Source organism: Balaenoptera physalus (genome assembly GCF_965194825.1).
Source record: "Balaenoptera physalus genome assembly, chromosome: 14".
Taxonomy (NCBI): Eukaryota; Metazoa; Chordata; class Mammalia; order Artiodactyla; family Balaenopteridae; genus Balaenoptera; species Balaenoptera physalus.
The window spans coordinates 64264316-64283066 of NC_138893.1; the positions used below are offsets into that span (position 1 = coordinate 64264316).

The window sequence follows — 18751 nt, forward strand, 5'->3', positions numbered from 1 at the left end:
GGGAGCAGGAATGTAGATCAAAGAGAACTTCCCAGAGACCTAAAAAAGCTGTCAGTGAGGCTCTAAAACATGGACTGGTTGTCCACAGTTCATAAAGCAGGGGACTCACCTCACCAGTGCTCAGATCCCAGGCCCTGCAGAAGGGAAAGTCAAGATCCTACCCTCAAAATGGGTGAACAGAATTGAACTAAAGCTCCAACAAAGTCCAGAGATAGCCCAACTCTAGAGAATACAGACTCAATTTTGGTTCCCTTAGTCTGATAAGAGAAGGAGTGTGTCCTTTTGTAGAGAAAGAAGAAAGGAAGGAAGAAGAAAATAAGGAAAGGAAGAAGGAAAGCAGGAAAGAAGGGAGAAAAAAAAAGAAAGGGAAGGAAAGAAGGAGGGAGGGAGGGAGGAAGGAAGGAAGGAAGGAAGGAAGGGTGAGAGATATGGATTTATTGATTGGATGATCCCTTATATCAAGTTGCACAATAGTGTTGCATATTTCTATGGCCATGAATGAGGTATAAATTTGTTTGGCTTTGAATTTTATATCTCATTCTAAAAATGTTTTTTGTATCTTATATGTGTTCAATAGGAGTACTTGTATGCTGCACATTTCACATACTTATAAGTAGACAGATCTACATTAAGAGAGTAGTTTTCAGTTATCTATAAAGTAATGAGCCACCTTCTTAGGAAGGTGGCATTATAGTCATTTTAAGATAGGTGGAATTGGCTTATGCTGACAAATAAAGGATTCCAGGCCAGCGACTGTGCAAATCCTAGAAGGAAGTGATACCTCATTGTGGTTTTGATTTCTGTTTCCCTGATGGCTAATAATATTGAGCATATTTTCATGTGCTTATAGGTCATTTATATCTTCTTTGGAGATGTTGATTCAGATTCTGTGCCCATTTTTAATTGGGTTATTTATCTTTTTATTATGAATTGTAAAAGTTCTTTATATATTCTGTACAAATCTTTTTTCAGATGTACGGTTTACAAATATTTTCTCCCATTCTGTGTGTTGTGTTTCAGTTTCTTTATGGAGTCGTTTGAAGCACAAAAGTTTTAAATTTTGATGAAGTCCAGTTTGTCTATTTTTTCTTTTCTTGCTTGTGCTTTTGATGTTATATTTAAGAAACCATTGCCTATTCCAAGGTCCTGAAGCTTTACCCCATTATTTCTTCTAAAAATTTTATTGTTTTAGCTTTTACGTTTAGTTCTTTGATCCATTTCGAATTGTGTATGGTTTGAGGGAGGGTTCCAGCTTCATTCTTTTGCTTGTAGATATTCAATTGTCACAGCACCATTTTTTGAAGACTCTTTTCCTTATTGAGTTGTCTTGTCGAAAAACAAGATTTAACAGTTGTTGAAAATCAGTTGGCCATAATTGTGAGGGTTTACCTCTGAACTCTTAATTCTATTCCATTGGCCTATATGTTTTTCTTTATGCTAGTCCCACATTGTCTTGGGTACTGTAGTTTGATAGTAAATTTTGAAATTGAGAAGTGTGTGTCCTCCCTATGAATTTTATGATCAGCTTGTCAATTTCTGTAAAAAAAAGTCAGTTTCAAACTGGAATTTTCATAGGAATCACATTGAATCTACAGATCAGTTTGGGGAATATTGCCCTCTTAGGTCTTTCTACTTGTTTAGATATTCTTTAAGTTCTTTCAACAATGTTTTAAAATTTTCATAATATATGTTTCCATTTCTTTTGTTAAAGTCATTCTTAAGTATTTTACTGTTCTTGATGCTATTGTAAATAGAATTGTCTTCTTAATTTCATTTTTGTATTGTTCATTGATGGTATAGAAATACAAATTATTTTGTACATTGGCCTTGAATACATAGACCTTTTAAACTTATTAGTTCTAATAGTTATTTGTATATTCCTAAGGATTTTCTGTGTATATGATCATATCATCTGAGAATAGAGATAATTTACTTCGTAATTTCCAATCAGGATACCATTTCGTTCTTTTTCTTTTCCTTTTCTTTCTTTCTTTCTTTTTTTTTTTTTTTTTTTGCCTAATTGCCCTGAAAATAACCTCCCATACAATGTTATAACTCAAAACATATCACAGATGTAAATGTAAAATGCAAAACCAATAAACTCCTAGAAGGTAACATAGGAAAACATCTAGATGACCTTGGTTATGATCTTTTAGATACAGCATCAAAGCACAATCAATGATCGAAGTAATTGATATGCTGAACATCATTAAAATAAAAAATGATTGCTCTGTGAAAACATTATCAAGAGAATGAAATGACAAGTCAGAGACTGGGAGAAAATCTTTTCAAAAGACATATGTGATAAAGGACTGGTATCCAAAATATACAAAAATGTCTTGAAACTCAACAGTAAGGAAACAAATGACCCAGTTTAAAAAATGGGCAAAAGATCTCAACAGACTGCTCACTAAAGAAGATATACATATGGAAAATTATCATATGAAAAAATGCTCAATACCATAAGTCATTAGAGAATTGCAAATTAAAACAACAGTGAGATACCACTACACAATTATTAGAATGGCAAAAATCCAATCCAAAACAGGGACAACACCAAATGTTGGTGAATAAGTGGAACAACTGGAAATGCCATTCATTGGTGGTGGAAATGTAAAATAGCACAGCCACTTTGGAAGACATTTTGGTAGTTTCTTACAAAATTAAACATACTCTTACCTTAAAATCCAATAATCATGGTCCTTTGTATTTACCCAAATAACTTTAAAATTTATATCCACACAAAAACCTGCTCAAGGATGTTCATAACAGCTTTATTCATAATTGCCAAAACTTGGCAGCAGCTAAAATGTGCTTCAGTAGGCAACTGTGATAAATTAACTGTTTTAGATCCAGACAATGGAATATTATTCAGCACTAAAAAGAAATGAGCTATAAAGTTATGAAAAGACATGGGGGGAATTTAAATGCATATTAATAAGTGAAAGAAGCCAATCTGAAATGGCTATATTCTGTATGATTCCAACTATATGGCATTCTGGTAAATGGAAAACTATGGAGACTCTAAAAATGCCAGTGATTGCCAGGGATTAGGGAGGCAAGATGAATGAATAGGCAGAGCACAGTGGATTTTTAGAGTCTTGAAATTGTTCTGTATGATACACTTATGGTGAATACATGTTATTATACATTTGTCAAAACCCATAGAATTACTATACCAAGAGTGAACCCTAATGTAAACTATGAACTTTGCATGGTAATGATGTGTCAATGTAGGTTCATTAATAGTAACAAAGGTACCACCAGTACAGGATGTTGATATTGGGGGAAGGCTGTGTGTGTGGGGAGAAGAGGAGGGAATATATGGGAATCCGGGGTACTTTCTGCTCAATTTTGCTGTTAACCTAAAATTTCTCTAAAAATAGTCTATTGGATATTTTTAATGGATGGCAGTTTGGCTGGTGTTCCAGTTACCTTTTGCTGTATATCAAACTACCTTAAACTTAGTGGCTTAAAATAATTGAGTGGACACTGTGACAGATAATTCTGGAAGTATGAGTAAAATCAGCAAGGAAGCCAAGATAATGATTAGTTTATGCATGCAATAAAGGGATAATGAGATGTTTACATGTGAACCAGTAAACCATATATTATCTACCTGACTTTCTATAAAGTCTATAGGTATCTAATTAGTCATGTTCTGACTTTTCACAAAGGCAATTAAGGGTGGACTTTTATTTCAACAGCAATAAAAGAAATTGTACTTTCTTGGCCTTCAAATATACATATGTAAGAATAAGATAAATGGAGTAAGAGATTGAGTTTGGTACCAATACATGCTTTACCACTTCTTACATGTGGGAATTTGGATAGATTACACAGGAGTTTTATACCTTGGTTGCCACATTATAAAAGGGCGGAACTAATGAATGAAGTATCTCATGGAGTTGTGGGAACTAAAAGAGATAATGAATGTAAAGCTGTATTTAGGGTAGTGCTTGGGACTTGGTTAGTTCTCTATAAAAGTTAGCTCTTATTCTTATTATTAAACTGCGGTTACTTTTTTTCTTTATAGGCCTTCTAAAAGCAGAGAAACCGTTACTATTAAAATAAGGCCTTTATTTCCAGTAGATAGTAACTCTTCCTTTGCAGAATTTTCCTGTATCTCTACATACTCCAGAACTGTACATTAAAAAAATAGTATTTCAAAATTTTCAACCATATGTAGATTTATGATATCAATGGCTGGATTATTATGTAGAATCCCATTTGATATTTTTCTGTAACAATATTTTCCCCACAAAAAGGGAGAAAAATCTATGAATGATGCCACCAAAGTGCCTGTCAGTACTTGATTTATGTTAATTATAAAAACTTTAGGTTATAATTCTAAAGCTAATTTGCAAATAATAAGTAAATTCTTTCTTACAAATGTATTGATATTACGATAGAGATGTAATATTTTATCCTTTACCTTGGAGGGAGTATACCAGCATCCCCTGAACAACTGTATGCCTAAAACGGCACTGATATGACAGGACCATGAATCTTCACAAGGTTTGTCTCTCATCCTCTGAAGTGCATGTGTCTAAGCAAGGCCTCCAATGTATTTGCCACCTCTTGCTCACCTGATTTGATTGACATGATGCTTTTAGTGAACCAATTATATATTATGTTGCATGGCCAAATTGTCCAGGTTCCATTATCATAGAGGTTGGAAAAGAAACAAAAGCCTAGGAAATGATCGTAGATATATACTTTCATCCATCCCAAGTGAATGCACACTGTTTCTGGTTTATTTCATGATGGCGATACATTTGCTATATCAATGGCTCAATAGCATGTGCATGAGGCAGTATTTATATATTTTAGCAAAATTATTGCATAAGCCTATGCTGCTATAGAGGTTTACTACTTGGTTGAGTTTGTGAAAGGCCACTGCTATCCTTTCGATCTGTCTGGCTTTTGTAGGAGCACGACTAGTGAATTAAATAAGGGTATGATGAGGCTCACTATCCCCGCATCCTTTAGGTTTTTAAGTGTAATGGTAAAGTCTGCAGTTCTTTTCAGGATAGGATTTTTTGTTTTTTTCTGTCTTGGCTACAGAAAAGACACTTGCCTTCCCCCACTGTTATATCTCTTATCCCACAGATCAAAGAACCAAACGGCAAGATCTTGTGACTGTTTATTGGACTGGCTTCCCTCAACCACCTGATCATAAATGTAATCTTCATTATTTTGGGTTGTATAAATTGAAAACACCCTTGTTGGTTAGACGTCAGTCTTGTCCTTAGATATACCATGTTCTAGTAACCATCTCTAAAGCTCTTTGTGGGTCCGGTGTTCCTGACTCCTACTCTAATCTTGTAACCTCATTGTGATAATATCAGACTTTCTTCTAATGGTTAAATGTTGCCAGCGGGCCTCTGTTATTTCTTGAATTTATCATCTTTTTAGTTTATCAGGGAGCCAACTTTAGTGATGCCAATTCCTAGTCTTAGTCCTGACCTGGGGAGGATAGGCACCATTAAGCTTGTTAGTGATGAAGTCATCTTTCTCACCAGTACGTTCCTTGTTGCTTGGTAAACAAAGTGTTAGGTGAGCCTTCCTGTGAATGATTTCCATCCATATTAGACATATCTATTCTAGCATGTCCTTATTTGTGAATTTATTTTTATTCCCTCCTTCCATTGTCTGCCATAGCATCTCTAGTATCAGTACTTTATTTAGTATGGGTCATGGCTTTTTCCAAACTTCTAAGAGCTATCATGGCAGCCTTTTAGTATGGTACCATTTTCTCATTCTATCCTTTTTATCTCATAGCCTCTTGTCTAATTTACATCGCTCAGTCTTCCTTTTATTAAGTTTTTCATATCTTATTGACGTATATAATTCTGTCTCCCATGGTGTTTGATGTAATGGTGAACATATTCACTAAGATTTGTTGTATTTCAGACATTTTATTTTTAGATGTTCATCATTTTCACATATACCTATTTTTATGATAGTCTTTTATTTCTTGGTGATTATTCCATCTTTTATTTATTATAAATATTTTATACTCTTTAAGTATTTGTTAAATTTGTGATGATCTCACTCTGTTTTAATCTGCTGACACTCATGGTACTTTTTTTCCCTGTTATTTTTCATGAACTTCATTGTAACTGCATATTTGGTTAATTTATATCTGTGGAATTCCAGAAGCCTAATATGAGGATGCTTTCTTTCACAGAAAATTTATATTTGCTTTAGGGGGATATGGGTTTTCAAGATATCTGGGATTAAATCAATCCTCTTTGGGGATTCTGATTCTATATCAAAATCTCTGTATATTCTCTCATTTGTAGCTGGCATGAGGTTCAATATTCTGATTGTAACATTAATATGTGTGTTTATCTTTAGGCCAATGCTGCATTTCTAGCTTGACAGTTCCTTATTCTCCCTGCCTTATTTTCTGCTCGCTTTAGGTCAGGGGAAGCAAGGGCTCTCAGAGACTACTGTGAAACCAACAAGGCCTAAAAATTACTTTTATCCAGAATTTGTTTTCCTCATGGGAAAGTCCTTGGAGTGTCTAGTATCCAATTTTGCCAGGAGTAAAACTCTTTGTGTTTTAAAAAATATATATATATATATATTTTAATTTGTATTGATTCTTTAGGCAAAAAAATTATTTCATGTTGATTAATTTATATTGTTTTCACTTCTAGCAAGATTGTACATGTTTTCATATATTTATTGTCCATTTTCACTTCACCTTCTGTCAGTTGCCTATGTAGATCCTTTGTCCTATTAAAAGTTGATTATTTTTCTTTGCCTCTTCAATTTCTAGACATCTTTTGTATATTCATAATATAATTTTTCTCCTCTTTCATATGCAAAGAGTTTTTATGTTTTAAACTATTATTTATTGCTTTTGTTTATAAAACCCTTTGCAAAATAAAAGATGGGTAATCAGATATGTATTCAGAGACTTTCTGAGAAATAAGGCAACTTTCCCTTTGCTGTGGTAGAACTAAAATCCCTATGGGCTTTCCACTATACTCGCAGTCCTCTAGTCTCCTCTACCCTCCCACACACATATTGATTGACTCAGTGCATAGGGATAAGTCAGGGTACAGACCTCTTTCCCAAGGACATAATTCAATGTTTCCCTGCAAATCTTTTACTTCCTTTACTCCAGAGAGTCAAATTTAGCCATGGAATGAGATAGCTTGTCTCTTCATCTTTTTTTTTTTTTTTTTTTTTTAATTTATTTCTTATGTCCTGGGTCTTTCAAAGCTTAGACTTTTGAAATATAGGAGCAAAGTGTTGACTTTATTGATTTCTATGTTTGGTTCTTTCATCGATGTTTGGTTCTTTCATCATATTCTTATAGCAGTAAATATAGAATATTCATGTTATTTCCTGAACAGGGGAAACTATCATGGTGTAACATGAAGTGTGTATATGGGGAAGACATGCCAAAATTCATAAAAAATATTATTACAATTAATATGAAGTAATAAAACAAATACAATATAATACAATATCAACATATATTTGAGTGATTAAAAAATAGAAATCATCCCAAATAAAATGACTGAACAAAATAAGTGTAGAAAAAAATTACTAAAATATAGTGACAACTATAAAAAGGCCAAGAGCAACCTTTGCAGCAAATGATGACTAAAAAACCATTAAAAGGAAAAACAAGGCAAGTATCTGACTATTACCATTGATATATATCATTGTTTAGAGATTTTAGATAATATAATGAAAATAAAATATAAATATTGGAGAAAAAAGACAAGTATATCTCCACATGTACATATCTACGAACAACTGAAGAGACTGTTTTAAGTCATAAGTGATCATTTGGCAAGAAATAATGAAATATTCAAAATGTAATATATATATAGTAAAAATGTATATGTAAGAGAATTTATATGTAAGAGATTCCAAAAATCTACTTCAAAAAATTTTAGATGATTTAAATTTATTTTTATATATATTCACTCTTTACAAGTCATATTACAGAAAACATTGATTAACAAAAATATATTGATAAAGTATAAAAAAAACTAAAATTATTCCCATTTTCATGTAACAAATGTATGCAAATAAATGTGGTGTTTTTCATGATGCTCTCTACTTCCAAAATTTGCAGATCTGTTCTTCTCTCTTTTTTTTTTTAATTCTCTTATTACATCTCTGTCTTACTTTCATTCTCCCACTTTATAAATGCACTAAGTATCTCTCCTTGATCTTCTTTTCTTCTCTCTCTACAATACCCCCAAGAGGGATCACATTATGCCTCATTTAGTCTCATAAGTTCAGCACTCCCTCTTTCATGTGATAACACTCATATCCCCATCAAGACTTTGCCTGAGAACTCTAGCCCCACGCATATATATTTCCAAATGTAGTTAAGTCTAAAAGGAAAATTACTAAAATATGGCAACCCACTACAAAAAAACAACAGCAAGCATTTTTGAAATAATGACTTATAAACCATTGCTCTAAAAAATAATTTTTTAAAAACGCAAGTATCTTACTGTCATCTTTGCTTTTTAATATCATTTGGAAGTTTCTAGATAATAAAAAAAAAAGGGGAGAAAATAGAAATACAATAGCCTGGAGAACATTTTCCTGGATTTCCTTGTGCAATAAGCGTCTCAAACTCAGCATGGATAATACTGAACACACCTCCCAGCTCTCTGAACAAAACTTACCTCTGCTCATTGTCCTGACTGCCTTCTTTCAGATTAGATCATTCCAATAATTGAGGTTTGAACCACTGAAATCATCTTTGAATTTCTTTCATTTCCTTTTTTAATCCTATCTTTCTGATATTACAAAAAATCACTACTCTTCTCACCATTCCACTAACATTTTCCTATTTCAGATTCTCTTTATCTCTCACATGGATAGTAAAAAAAAGCTTACTCACTTTTTAATGACTCAGATGCCCAAGCCATTCTGGATACTTGCCATATTTACCTTTTTATAGTAACTTAAATAGCATCGGCCGTAGTAAAAACAAAAACAAAACCCTCAAATGAATTCTTCTCACCTCCTGAAAACTTACCTTACCAACTGACTCCAGAACAGAAGTAGATCCGGCCTTATACCCTGCTCTCCTTTTCGCATACTTACTTCAAGTTCTAAGTGAAACTGAGTTTCTTACATTCTCCCAATAAGTTCTCTTCAATTTCTCAACTCTGTGATTTGGTTTATAAGTACCCTCCAACTGTGATGCCTTTCTTCTCCATAATCACATGTAAAAAATTTTAAGTACAGCTTAAATGCCATCTCCTTAATGAAATACTCCAGCTGGAAGTTATCACTCCTTTCCTTGAACTGAACTAAATTTTATCTTCATGATTCCTGTGGCATTCATTTCATCTATTTTATGTCACAGTGATTTTCACCAATCTTTCTCTACCCTATTTGAACTTAAGATTTAGAGTCAGAACTATGACTTGAGCTTTCTTTACCCCTTAGTATTAAATAAAGTGCTTTTCATGGAGTAGAGAATTAACACTTATTTTTAAAATGAATATTTTATATGAAATTGACCAATTATGATTAAATTCACCAATTGACCAAATTTCTACAAAACAGACTTGGTGGAAATAGCCTTAAGTGCTTATGGTTTAAAGGAAATACTATTTTCTGGCTTATGTTTGAACTTTTAATTGAGGATCCTATTGCTACTCTTAGTTCAAAATCCATCAGGAACTAAAATGAACTTTTGGAAGCTTTTGAAGGAAGAAAATTTCTCTCTGGCCCTTTTTAGACATGCTTCTTAAGGCTAAGTATAGCACTTAATACTTTTAGAAAAGAGAACAAAGGGACTAGAACTCCTGGGGAAATGTCCAGGTAATTGTTCAACAGTCCTCTCTCTTTCCCATGTCTCAGTCACATCTATGAATGGCAGTCCCTTTCCTTAAAACTGAGGGAAAGAGGCCTGAGGCAGAAGGAATACCGTACTTCCACCAGAGTAAGAAGAGCTGACCTCTCCTTATATAGGGAAGCCCATATAAGAAGGGTAAACTAAAGACTGACCTTTCCAAGGAGGAGTATATCTGGCTCTAATATATGGAAAGAGAACCTTTTTAAACTTATTCTTTTTCTAAAAAACTTCTATTTTTTTTTGGTATAAAATGGCCAAACACAAAATAGATCTCATTTAACACCCATAATAAACATACTATGAGGTAAGAATTATTTTCATCGTTTTATAAATGAAAACTTTGACAACTAGGAATTATTAGTTAGTAGTAATAGTTATAGTTAGTGTCTTTATTATTATTATTATTATCCAAGTGCTCATATGCTCATAGCAGTCACCATTCACTATCACGGCAAGTGTGTAATTTATAGTGCAAACTGGGAAACTTTTGAGAATAAAGCCTTTATTAATAATTACGCCAAGACCTCAGGCATAAACTGAGAATTTCTTGGGTGAATCAAAACAAGTGGTCATCCCTCACATAGCTAAAAATCTGACTCAAAAGTAGTTTCTTAATCACCATACAAATTTGGATTATCCACCCTTCTATTTATACCTCTAAACTTAGTATATTTTATAATGTTCTAGTCTAATAAAGCAAACCAATAGTTTTCTTGTTGTATACCCTGAGTAAGTTAGAAGTTATTTTGTATTTTATTATTCAGGGAAGCGAATGACTGAGTAATTTTTTTTCAACTGTCAAATTCAGCTGTCACAAGAGATAGGTGTGGGAACCTCCAAATACCATGCTTTTTCCAGGAATCCTTCCTATCTTGTTTGAAAGATCTTTGAAGTTATTCTATATGTGCTAGGATTTTCATTGTTTCTGGAAAAAAAAATTACAAATTTTGAAACTCAAGGAAGGGGCTGTAGAATGGAGGATATAAAGTAGGGATGGAGAGGACTAGCAAGCAGGCTCTGGTGAATGATGGTTGTAATTAAAGGCTTTTTGAAAATGATGATCACGTAGAATGTTTATTAACAGTGTGTTTTTATTAACAGTGAGTTTTTTCCTGCAAAAAAAAAAATCTCCACGGGGCAAAGGATAGGTTGAGCAGGACAACACTGCAATTCTAATACTACTGGGGAGTCAAAGTTTCCTGGGGCACATTTCCATGGCTGATAGCAACATATGTCTCAGGTTTGGGCCGTTTCCCTTCTTAAGTGAAGTTGGAAGTGGCTGAGTGTTTTACAAACTTCTTACTGATTCGCTTACCCACCAAGGAATTTGATTCTTCTCTAAGTCTGTGTGTTCACTACTATAATTAGCTATACTGTGAATTAGACAAACCATCCTTTAAAAATATTTCAATAAATTTCTATTTAATTGGAATAACATTAAAGAATTCATATATGGTCCACAAGTTCTTGCATAATCTGGTCTCTGCCTATCATTTTAGCCTTAGAATACAAGGAATCCTAGCTACATTCACCTAGCAGACAAGGTTCAAAGTCCTTGAGCTAGGTAACCTCACACAATGTTGTCTTCTCTGCCCAAAGTGTTCCAACCCACCCTACTGCTCACTCATGCACACACCCACACACACACTTTACAAGCTAATTTCTTCCCAATTTTAGGTGCCTACTCTTATGTATAAATCTAAACTTGGTTTTCCTCTTGTACTCTCCCATAGTAAGCAGTTTGTTTCCTTCAGAGTACTTGCTTTTTGTTACTACTCACTTGTATGAGTATTAGTTTAGTTTCTCTCCCTCTTTAAAATTTAAGTTCCCTAAGCATAGAGGCTGTATCTGTCTTGCTTACCTCTTTGTATTCTTTGACTGGCACATAGGTGGTATATAGTATACAGTCAGCCAATATTGGAGGAAATACACGTCTTCATAGGTTATAGTAGGTATAAATGATATGTCCATCGTTTCAATTAATATGATTTCCCCATTAGAAAATACATCCCTCTCATTTTTATTTAGAATTGATAATTGTAGCAGCTACTAAAAAAATTAATAATTTTATTCACGGTCAAACTTTGTCATTACAGTTAGCTTTTACCTTTCTCACCTGTTTTCTCCCGGTTCCTGGCATCAGGATTATGACCAAATGAGTCACTTTTTAGATTCCTATATTTATACAAGTATAGTTTTTTACTGCTTTCTTATCCACATCTCAGTTAGATTCCCTCCACAAGCCTGGATACAGTTGGAAACCTTAAGAACACTTTAGTATACTGAACTCATGCCCTACCAGCTCCTGGCTTTTTCCACCCACATCGCAATTTGCCCCACCTCTACAATGTTAAATATTAAATGTTAAATATTTAGACTATCTTGACTAGAACATGCTTTTTAAAACAATTATAATACATATTATATAATTATAATAGCAGTTTTAGGGAATAAGTGGAATCTGAATTTTGTTTGGATTTCATTTACGTGTTCTCTCTATCCTGCTTAAATTCATCCTTTGTTACCAATACTCTACTTCTCTGGAGTTTGAAGTTGTCGATTTTTAAAAATATTAAACAGCATATAGTGGTATAAATCATAAATTGGGAGAAGGCAGGAGATATGGGTTCTGGTTTCCTTCTCTCCACTTATTGATAATTAAGTGATTCACTTGATCGTTACAGACTTCTCTTATATCATCTGCAAAATGTTATAGTAGTATATAACTTGCCTTAAACTAGAGATGGAGAACAGGGTGTGTCTTGTGGTGTCTTGTGGGGCCTCCAGCTCTAGAATCTATAATCCTAGCTGAAGACAGAGATTACTTTCAGGAAATTGGAATATATGATGCTGGAATGGATATTTGGGGAGGAGGAAACCTAGAAATTTCCTTTAGGATTTGGCAGTGTGGAGGAACTTTGGAGATTGTTACTTGCTCACATGTTGGAAATGTGTTTTGGAAAGCAACACCCTACACGTTTCCAGGAGGCACAGGGCAGATTATCAATAAAAATAAACAGAGGGCTTGCAGAAGTGTGGATGGATGAGTTCAAGAATTTCTTCTATATAATTTCTCCAGTAGATTATGGAGATATGTCATCAAGACTTGGTCTAAGACACAAACTCCAATGCAGACCTTTCTCTTGGTACCTAGAGAATATTTATCCTGATTCTCAGATTCCACATCACTGTTTCTCTTTGGGAGAGATACGAAATGTGGAAACAAATCAGTGTCTAGATAACATGGCTAGAAGAGAGAATGAAAAAGTTGGAATTTTTAACTGTCACGGTATGGGAGGTAATCAGGTTTTCTCTTACACTGCCAACAAAGAAATTAGAACAGATGACCTTTGCTCGGGTGTCTCCAAACTTAATGGCCCAGTCACAATGCTCAAATGCTACCACCTAAAAGTCAACCAACTTTGGGAGTATGACCTGGTGAAATTAACCCTGTAGCATGTGAACAATAATCAGTGCCTGGATAAAGTCACAGAAGAGGACAGCCAGGTGCCCAGCATTAGAGACTGCAATGGAAGCCGGTCCCAGCAGTGGCTTCTTCGAAATGTCACCCTCCCAGAAATATTCTGAGACCAAATTTACGAAACAAGAAAAAAATAAGGATTGACTGGGCTACCTCAGCATACATTTCTGCCACATTCTTTTTTTTTTTTTTAAAGGAATTCCTTTATTTTTTATTTATTTATTTATTTATTTTTGGCTATGTTGGGTCTTCGTTTCTGTGCAAGGGCTTTCTCTAGTTGTGGCAAGCGGGGGCCACTCTTCATCGCGGTGCGCGGGCCTCTCACCATCGCGGCCCCTCTCGTTGCGGAGCACAGGCTCCAGACGCGCAGGCTCAGCAGTTGTGGCTCACGGGCCCAGTCGCTCTGTGGCATGCGGGATCTTCCCAGACCAGGGCTCGAACCCGTGTCCCCTGCATTGGCAGGCAGATTCTCAACCACTGCACCACCAGGGAAGCCCAAAATTTTTTTTTCTTTTTTTTAAATTAATTAATTAATTATTTTATTTTTGGCTGCATTGGGTCTTCGTTTCTGTGCGAGGGCTTCCTCCAGCTGCAGCGTGCGGGGGCCACTCTTCATCGCGGTGCGCGGGTCTCTCAGTGTCGCGGCCTCTCTTGTTGCGGAGCACAGGCTCCAGACGCGCAGGCTCAGTAGTTGTGGCTCACGGGCCTAGTTGCTCCGCGGCATGTGGGATCTTCCCAGACCAGGGCTCAAACCCGTGTCCCCTGCACTGGCAGGCAGACTCCCAACCACTGCACCACCAGGGAAGCCCTCTGCCACATTCTTAAGCAGCAAAAAAGGAAAAGTGCTTTCCTCCTGCATGATATAAGGTTTATCAGCCATTAAAACTTAGACTGCTCTCAGTTTCACTAGCTGTGAACCGGCCTTCCTGTCCAAGGACTTGAAACTACGTAGTAGCGAGACTGTGCACACTGATGTTTACAAGATTGAAAGAGTCTTTCATCAAGAATCATTGTAAAGAATATTCAGACTGAAACAATCTACGAAATGTGCTTTCCAGAGAGCTGCACCTTTTATGGTTTGCTTGCACGTCAGTAATTTCTGCTGAATGTGCTGTAATAATGAAGAGATGTCCAAGATTTTTTTTCTGATTAGAACTGGTAGCCAGTATATTAAATATTTTTTTTGAAGTTTTTTTTTCACACACACACACACACACACACACACACACACTGCATTTTAATTTTACAAGAGATAAACTGACACCACCATTGTAAATGGATGTATATTAAATATTGATATAAAAATAAATGAAAAAGAACTGGAACCAGATTCAGAATCATGAAAACATTTTTACAACAATTAAAAAAATATATATTAAACAGGATTTAAAGGAAATTAAAACAGAACTATGAGAAGTACCATTTGTTATAGTATAGTATCAAATTTCTATATAGATTTTATACCTCAGTGGGGAAAAATAACTGATTTCAATGGCATTCATTCTGTTTTCATCTGTGATAGTCATGGATGCTTTTTTTTTTCTTTGGGGTGCTGAAATCAAGATGAAAAAGTGGCTCTTTGAACATAGTTTTAATTGCTTTCTACATTTTTTTTTATTTGGTTTGTGGGCTGTTGGAATTGTAATTTTTAATCGCCTTCAAAAAATGGAGATTTAAAATAATGTCTGGTCTCACAGAACGAGTTTGATACCTCAGTTGCTCTTGGGTCAACTGGCTTACAGACTTTCTCACACACACACAAATTTCTTATTAGATTTTCAACTTCCTAACTTGATTCACCTGATTATGCTTAATACCCAGGATTCATACTACTGTACTACAGATTTGTTTTCACAGCAATAAATCTTCTGTTCTTTGTTTATGATCCCACTCAACAAAAGGCCTGCAGAAGTGATTTATTATTTGGGTATTTGGAGATGACACGTTTGATGGTTTTTTGGAAAACTTTTTTCACTCCATACTTAGATGTGCTTCATTGTCAAGTGCATATTTAGATTAGGTTCTTGAATTGTAATGTTAATCTGCTGTTTTGTTTTTTTTTAATAAAATTTGACTGAAAATGTTAATAAATAAACAAACAAAGAAACAAGTAAATAAATAATGCGGGAATTCCCTGGAGGTCCAGTGGTTAGGACTGCAAACTTCCACTGCAGTGGGCACGGGTTCCATCCCTTGTCAGGGAACTGAGATCCCGCATGCCGTGCGGTACGGCCAAAATAAATATTCTTAAAAAATGGTTAAAATGGGAAAAAATATTTAAAAACTTTTAGCAAAGATAAGTATACTAAATTATTCATATTTATGTTTCACTTTTTTCCCAAAACACATTATTTTGTGTAAATAATACATTGAAAACAGCAAGTGAATTTTAAACTATTTTACACCTACTTTAACAAAGTGCCTCAAATGATTGTGAAATATGGATCTTAAAGCTAGAGGAAGGTCTCCAGAGAGCTTTTCCTTTCAGGTGACTGTGTTTGATTTAAGTTTGCAACAGTTCTAGGAGATGTTAATGTCTGATGACTGGTGGACTCTTGAAATGTGAGTTATGGTTTTTATTCCATCCTCTGAAAAGCAGCTGCTAGATGCAGCATTGAGCAATGTTTGTTACTATTTCAGGAATAAAGTCAAATTGTAAATGGATGCGGAAGAGGATCACAAAGTCAGGCATCTTAACTTTGGGTTTTACAGCTTGGTTTTGGACTGTAAAAAACCCACAGAACACTGGTGTCAGTAGAATTCATTTCAAGTACTGGCTATGTCAGTAATTGCCTGTGGGACTTCGGGCCTTAATTTCCATCTCCTATAAAATGGGTTGACTGCAAAAGATGGCATCTAAATTCCCTTATTTTTTACAATTCTAAAATTAATATGTATCAATATTTAAAAACTAGAAAATAAAAGTACAAAAAAGTCTAAAATCACTCCTAATTGCACAGCTTAGAAAAAATCAGTCTAGTAACATTATTGTATGTTTACTTTTATCTTGTTATGCAAATGTATGCCACTCAGCTACATATTTTACATATTATATATTTCCATATATAGTTTATGTTCATAAATTTATTACCCCTACATATATTTTGCTTACTATAAAACTGATTCGTACAGCAATCCATTCTGCTTTGTATTCATTTACTATATCAAGAGCATTTCCCATGTTATATAAAAAATATGATTTTATGATTTTATTATCTGGAAAGTATAATTTATTTAACAGCTACTGATTATTATTTAACTTCTAGTTTTTCATAATTAAAGAAAAGATCATGATGAATATTCTTCTATATTAATGTCAGTGCACATCATTTGTTATTCAGTAATAGGGAATTGCTAGATCAAAGGACTTCACTTAATTAGAGCAACCATTTGGAAAGTTAAATTCTGAGCTAAGATTGTCATTTTCATAGAGATTCAGAATACATGGAAAAATTGAACAAGATCAATAGAAATATTGCCAAGAAAACTCTAGCTTTAGCTTATTTGAGAATAATCAACTAGAGTCTTCTGCACAGAGTACGTTCTCAGCAAGACCTTATTTAAAACAACAACAACAAAAATAAAATAAAAATATTTGAATGACTGGGTTATCTGAAAGTGTATGTATTACATTGGGCTTCCAGGTTTGTTTCTCTTCACCAGCTCTTTGTGGTACCTTAAAGGCATTTTCAGTGACTTGTTGTGAACAATTTCTGGGACATCCAGTGTTAGGAAAACATTTGCTGAGAAGTGATTTTGATTATGTATTTTAGAGACAAAGTCATTGCAAAACATCTGACTGCGTCCTCCTGGGTCAGACTTTTAAAGCATGTCTACCATGGTACACCAGTCTGTATTTAACTATCATTTCAGCGATTTTAAGTCTGCATTCTCCAAATTTGTCACTACATGGGAGAAGAGGACTTTGGTTAGATTCTAGTGTAGGCATTTCATTTGGTGTCTGCTATAGGATCCATTTGGTTAGATTCATTAGAATTCATTCAATTAGTATATAGCTTTTTGCACCAATTGGCAAATTTTGTTAGAGCAATTTGAGTACTATTTAGAGCATTCCTCAGTGCATGATGCTACAGAAATTTGCATCTTCCCCTATGATTGCAGAGTTATGCTGAGGAGTGGCCATTGCTGTTGTAACTTGTTTGTCAGTCTGAATGTTATGTAGACCCACCTAGCCTAGTGGCCGGCATACATCAGTGTGTCAGTCTTTGGCCATGGATCTTTTGGGGAAAGCTCTCTAGCATTTCTCTGAGCAGATTGGAGCTTGAGCAAGATCATAGCCAACCTAGTGACCACAGCTCCTTCTCCAAGACACAGATTGAAATCTGCAGTCCTGTATGCCTAGCTTTGTAAGGTTGTACATTTCAATTTTTGTACTCCCAGCCATTTGGACATTTTTTTTTTTTTAACTTTGGGTTTATTTATTTATTTATGTATTTATGGCTGTGTTGGGTCTTCGTTTCTGTGCGAGGGCTTTCTCTAGTTGCGGCAAGTGGGGGCCACTCTTCATTGCGGTGCGCGGGCCTCTCATTATCGCGGCCTCTCCTGCTGCAGAGCACAGACTCCAGACGCGCAGGCTCAGTAATTGTGGCTCACGGGCCTAGTTGCTCCGCGGCATGTGGGATCTTCCCAAACCAGGGCTCAAACCCGTGTCCCCCTGCATTGGCAGGCAGATTCTCAACCACTGCACCACCAGGGAAGCCCCATTTGGGCATTTGATTATGTTAAAAACTATCTTCGAGCTGCCCAGTTCTACACACTATAATTTCTTCTGCCTTGATATTCCTCTAATATCTTCAATCAGGTTTTTAAAAATTATCCATTTATTATAGTTTTGCTCAGTGAAAATGTGTCCACTTAATCTAGTTTTTCTTGATGAAAGGGTTCATAGGAATTACTTAGTTTGTCATAATCAAATCACTCTAATGGTTTGCAGATATGCCTTCCATGTGAACCACCCTTGTATATTAGGTGGGGTTATTTGTTTTTTGATCAATTTTAGTATTTAACATTTAAGAGTAAATAGTAATAAATTTTATTTATTTCTCCTACCTTTCTCATTCAACTCTTTATTTTTAAGCTCTATCTATGTTTCTGTGTGTACATCTTCTTCATTGTTTTTACTACTGCATTTTATAAAAGCAGTAATTTTTCTACATAAATGTAATTGAACGCACAATGGCTGTGTTAGATCGGGGGAGGTTTGTGTTCAATGAGGATGGAAACAATAGCGTCCTCTTCTCAATATGAGGTCATTTGTTCACTCATTACAAAAACATTTACTGCATATTGCTTTGAGCAACATTTTTTTTTGAAATATACACAGACTTGTGGAATGTATTTTATGCACTTAAGAAGCTCATGGTCTAATGTGGTGGGGATTTTGCAGTGAATAG

The 18751-nt window shown here is 34.9% G+C and overlaps 1 long non-coding RNA gene and 1 pseudogene across 2 annotated transcripts in view; both read left to right on the top strand.

Annotated features, from left to right (window-relative positions):
* The window catches only part of LOC309642893 (polypeptide N-acetylgalactosaminyltransferase 1 pseudogene), a 55607-nt pseudogene extending 41755 nt beyond the window's left edge, over nucleotides 1–13852 (top strand). The window contains exon 3 of the transcript in view: nucleotides 12598–13852. The product of the transcript in view is annotated as a polypeptide N-acetylgalactosaminyltransferase 1 pseudogene (transcript). The remainder of the gene's footprint in view (nucleotides 1–12597) is intronic.
* Nucleotides 1–18751, top strand: part of LOC309642428 — a 577545-nt gene that overhangs the window by 170537 nt on the left and 388257 nt on the right. The gene's annotated exons all lie outside the window — the stretch shown is intronic.